Raw genomic sequence first — 6,000 nt, forward strand, 5'->3', positions numbered from 1 at the left:
AGTAAATAATCATGTATCAATATGGGTTTGTTAGTTGTAACACATGCAGCATAGAATGTAAGATGATAATGATAGGAGAAACTGTGTGTGTGGATGGGGGGAGGGTAACATGGGAACTCTGTAATATCTTCTCAATTGTTTTTTTGTAAATCTAAAACTGGCTTTAAAAAAATTATTATTTGGAGTGAAAGTATGATGAGAAACAGGATATCACCATAGTTTTAAAGAATCCAGTCACAAAATATGAAATAATTACAAAGGGGAAAACAGCAACTTTACAGGGGCGTATTCTGGCAGAGAGAAAATAATAAAATAATCATAGTTAACATCACCAATTGTAAGACATGCAGACATCATGTTCCTTCTGATAGAATACACTGAGAAGGCATCAGTATCCCTTCTGTGGTATTTTGCCAAATATGCATAAACTTAATCAGGAGAACACATAAGAAAACCCAAACTGAGGGATAGTCTACAAAATTACTGGTCAATACACTTCAGTGGTGTCAAAGTCATTAAACACAAAGAAAGACCAAGGAACTATCATCGATTATAAGAGACTAAGGACACGTGACAAGTAGATATAATGTGGAATTCTGTATTAGATCCTGAACCGCCCCCACCCCCCCAAATAACACCGGTGGGAAAAGTAGTGAAATTCTAATAAAGTCTGTAGATTAAAAACTACGACAACAAGGGGTTGGGCTATAATGGTATAGGATTTAGCAATAGCATCATTGGAATCCAGAGGGCAGTGGAGTGGTATGTTCAAATTTCTAGAAAAAAAAAATGACCTGAAAGCTCGTATCCTATACACAGCCAAGCCACCAGTCAATATAAGAGAAGAATACAAATTTCAGATGTGGAAATTCTCAAAAATTTATTTTCCATTAACTGTTTCAACTGCGCATTTGTACTTAAGTTATTGGGAAATGTGATCTATCCAAGGAGATCACATTAAATGTCTCTGGCATCCAATAAACAGGGTTTTAACACATGAAAAATGCAAAGAGGTGATTCCTAATGATGAGAATGAAAGTGCCAGAATGAGAGATGCACAGCAGGCCCTAAGAGCACCCAGTCTAGACTTGAAGAGGAGGGACATGTGGTATTTTACAGACATTTTGAAGAGTGTGAGAACACTTAACAAACAGGTAAAAAAAAGTAAGAAATTTTTAAAGTTATCCAAGTAGTAACTCTAGTAAAAACAAAACACATATATTTAAGAAATATGATTATACTACTCTCCTTGACTTAGCAGTATCGTATTATGAAAGCAACCAATGTGGGTTTCATCAATGTCATATAGCCATATCGGCAGGACGTTTGCAGGGGCAGAGGGAGAAAGAGAGGGAAAATGCTCCTTTTCCATAGTAGAAATGTAATATATAGTATCTAAAATTGATGAATCAAAAGAGAGCAGTAACCATATATTATTTGTAGAAAATTACAGATGAAACAGCTAAAATGATTTAAATGGCTGCCTATTGGAAAGAAAAGTCAAGAAGATGAGAGGGTTTTGATATAAGCCTTTAGGACTATTTCTCTTTTTAAACAATGTTTATGTTTTACCTTAATAAAACATAAAAATAAATTGAAAAAAGTTAATACATAATTTCCCAAGAAGTTATGACACGAACATGAAGATATAAACAATGCTCCACCGCTCCCCTTGACTGCTCTTTATTCTCCTTGAAGAAAAGACAGACTGGGGGTGGTAGATTTCACAAAACAACTGTTCAAGAGATGACTCTCCATGGACGTGGTATCCCATCTTTTCACCTCACCAGAAATGAGAGAAATTTCCAGAAAACCACTAAATCTTAAATGAGCTCTTGTCTTATTAAGTGAATATTGCATTTAATGTCATAGCCTAAGAAATTCACCTTCACATCCTTCGAAACTCCACTTCCACATTCACTGAAGCCTGCCTGCAGACTCTATCTTGTAACCTCCTCTGCAGGCAACTCCCTCCCAGAAGTAACTGCATCCCTTGTAGAAAACAGATTGTAATTGTCTTTCAGGACTTCCACTGTACCCCCTCCCTCCGCCACACACGCACACTCACACATGACCTCCAACATTACAGCAGATGAGAGAAACAAATCTTGAATGAACCAATAGTCAGCTTGGAATGAAATGCTCCAGGAGGGTTCATATCGTGCCAACATTACCTCAGTTTGTATAAATAACATCAGCTAAGGTAAGTAGCTACTCATCTATTAGGTTGGTGTAAAAGTAGTTGCGGTTTTTGCAATTACTTTTGCACCAACCTAATAAACCCAGCCTTCTGAAATGTTTACAAATGGTGAAGAAATTAGATTTTTTCCCTCCAGCATGCTATACAAAACAGAAAGAATTAATTATCATTTCATTGTGAGTCAGCTTCTTCTTCAACAGTATCTCAAGCCATTTAACCTCTTGCTTTATTTTTCCTTCAACTGTTTGTCCTTCATTTTTAAAGTCCTTAGGGAACCTTTTGCTGTCTCCTATCAGAAAGAGTTAGCTACCCCAGCTATGGGCTTCCATATTACTTATTATAATTAAGTTATTAATTGTGTCACTATTTGTTTAATTTATATCTTGTTTCCAGAATGTAACATCCAAGGAATCAGAGAACTTACTGTTCTTACCATTATGTTTCAGTATGACCTCTGGAGATTTCAGATTTGTTGCATATATTATCTGTAAAACAAGATAATAACATGCCTATGTCTAAAGTCATTGGGATGATTAAATGAGGCAATATATTTGAGGCTCTCCTATGTAGTAGTTACTTAATAAATGCTATATTTTATTGTTATTGGATTTTTATTACAGATTATTAAGGAACTTTCAGACCAATAACAGAACAACAATGCAATTTCCAAACATCTACTTTAGATTAGATGTTAAAGGAAATAATGTCACACTGCTCTTAAAGGAAATAATGTCACACTGCTCTTAGACAGGGTTCCTAGGAATTTTGACTACTTTACGTAAAGTACAATGAGGATTTTGGACAATCTAGAAGAAAGGTGGAAAATAAATTATAATGAATAGGAAAGAAAAGTGAGATTCAAAAATGTACTAAACGTATTACAATTATTAGTCATATGGTATAGTTCTGATTGTTTTGCATAGTTCTGATTTTGGTACAAGCAAGCATATGCAAAAATATTAAAACATAGTACTGAGCATAATCAACTTATATTAAGAGCTTAATTAGAATGTGTTGACAAATTAGTTTCTAATCAGTATTTTTAGATATTTTCCACAAAACGTAATATACTGTTTAACAGAAACAATTTCCTATGTACAGGTCATATTTGGCAAAAATGTTTGGAGTAAGCCAGAGTGAAACCAAGAAGAAATTTGAAGCTCTTTGAACAAGTGTTGCTGCATTTCTCAGTCTGATTATTGAAGACTGTCTGTCTGCTATTCCAGCCTGTCTTCCCTGTGATGACCAAAATTGAGGTTTTTGTGATTTTTTTCCTTAGATTTACTTCTCCCCTCTCTTCCTGATTCCTTTTCTTACCTGCTTCCTCTGGGACCCTGCTCACTTGGTTTTCACCTCTTTTTCATCTTTAAATTCTCCCATCTGACTAACCTATACATATGCTACACACTTTATCTACAGAAAAAGACACAAATGCACAAACCTAGAAAGTTTTGTACTTTGTTTCATAAGATTCATGAACTAGTCTGAAGCTCATTTATTAATATTAAAATACAGAGTATGGTGAAACAAACTCCTGGCCTCCCATCCTCTACCATCCTCTCTTTTCTCTGCTACCTTTTAAGAAGAACAACTTATGTTCGATGGTTTTGCTTTCACCCTATTTGTTCTTTCACTCTACTCTGGAACTTGGCTTTTGGCTCTTCCTCTCCCACTGAAGTGCACTTGTCAGAGTCACCAATAAGAGCATTTCATGAATAAAAGACTTTCCAGAGGGCGCACAGGGAGTGGTTGATATTGCCAAAAATACCCTATTAGTTTAGCTTTCCTTCAGTTTATATTTTCACAAATATTTTGCAAAGTTTTCACTACAAAAATTAAAATTGGATATTTCAATACTGACTAATTGATATTATATATTATCATATCTTATAATTCAGTCATTTCATTTGTTGGAGTTATTTTCCCTCTCTGAAGACTCACGATGTTAAGTGAGTAGAGAGGCACTGTATAAAGTTATAGAAATGATCCCCTAAGTGCTAGAATCAATGGATTCTTTTCAGTTTCCATCTGTGTGACACCTCTGTTGTATTATTATTTCCTTCTTGAAGCTACCTTTTATTGTTATTTGCTGACACCACACTTTTCTGATTCAGTTTCTCTGGCACATCATCTCAAGAGATCTGGTTTTATTCCAGTTCTTTCTCAAATCCAGGCTATCCAAAAGAACTGTCTGCAGTGAGGGAAATGTTCCATGTTCCATATCTGCCTATTACAGTAGCCATTAGCCATATATAACTATCGAGCGTTTGAAATATAACTAGTGAAACTGAGGAACTGCATTGTAAAACTTTAATTTAATAAAGGGCGAAAGATATGTTCGATCTGAAAGGAGACCTGAGCATGTAAAATGTTAATTTATTATAATTGATTTAAATTTGAACAGTGACATGTGGTTAGTGGCTACCATACTGGACAGTGTGATGCTAGAAAACAGTGTGGTATTGGAGAAGACATTTTCTTCTCAGTTGCTTCATCTGCAAAAACAAAGATATCAGAACAGTTGTTTAAAATTATTCCTTCTACCTTCTAGCTGTAAAATTTTGATTGTGTTCCTTCACACAAAAGACAATGATATCCTGAAAATATAAATCCCAAAGATTTTCTTTTTTATGGTTTAAAGCTGTTTGAATACTGGAGAGGACAATTAGCCCTCAGTTAGTTATAGTCATTTATTCAGAGAGCATTTGCACAAAGAAAGTAGAAAGCCACTCAAGAAATTATAGTTTAGTTGCTAAGAAAGTAAATCTTAAAAGTAAAAGTTCTCATCACAAGAAAAAAAAAAATGTACATATGTGTGATGACAAATGTTAACTTATTGTGACCATTTCACAATATGCACATATATATCATTATGCTGCATACCTGAAACAAACACGTTATATGTCAATTATAATCTCAATTTAATAAAGCAACCATCGTTTGCTGTTATAAAAGGCATACATATTAGCTACTTTGTTTTTAATTTAATTAGGAATCATTGACTTAAAAAAGGAAAAAGGTTAACATTGGACGGATGATAGATTTAATAATTATTCCACTCATAGACACAGACAATAGTTTAGTGGTTGCCAGAGGGTAAGGGGGGCGGGGGGTGGGGGGTGGGAGATGAGGGTAAGGGGGATCGAATATATGGTGATGGAAGGAGAACTGACTCTGGGTGGTGAACACACAATGGGATTTATAGATGATGTAATACAGAATTGTACACCTGAAATCTATGTAATTTTACTAACAATTGTCACCCCAATAAATTTAATTAAAAAAAACACAGAAAAAAAACAAAACATGTGAACTGCGTGCATTATTTCTTAAGGAATTTTCTCAACCTATTTTTCAAGGGTCTGCACATAGTAGGAATTGAGTAAATGTGGCTCATTGAAAAATGTTTCAAATTAGGTTTTTCCTTTATACGCATATATACTATATTTTAAATAAGAAAATACCCTACTGCCACCTGGTGTTCAAGTTAAGCCTTGTATGCTGCACAATCTACCCCCACCCCACTTATCCAAGGTTGTAGGAAGCTTTTTCTTCTTGGAGGTAGGGTGTAGTGCAAATTTTGTTTGCAGTCGATCTATTTTCATTCCAGGTATTACTTTGGTGCGATTAATAATTATACTTGATATGTTTGAGTTGATTCAGTTGGTATATTTAACATAATTCCTGTATAAAATCTAAATTTCAGTCTGTCTGCTCTTTCTTCCTTTCTTGCTCCTTTCCTGCTCTCTCACTCTCATCAATTACTCAGCTTATATATACATTCATACACATTTGCAAAG

The sequence above is a fragment of the Rhinolophus sinicus genome, linkage group LG01 (assembly GCF_036562045.2).
Source record: "Rhinolophus sinicus isolate RSC01 linkage group LG01, ASM3656204v1, whole genome shotgun sequence".
Lineage (NCBI taxonomy): Eukaryota > Metazoa > Chordata > Mammalia > Chiroptera > Rhinolophidae > Rhinolophus > Rhinolophus sinicus.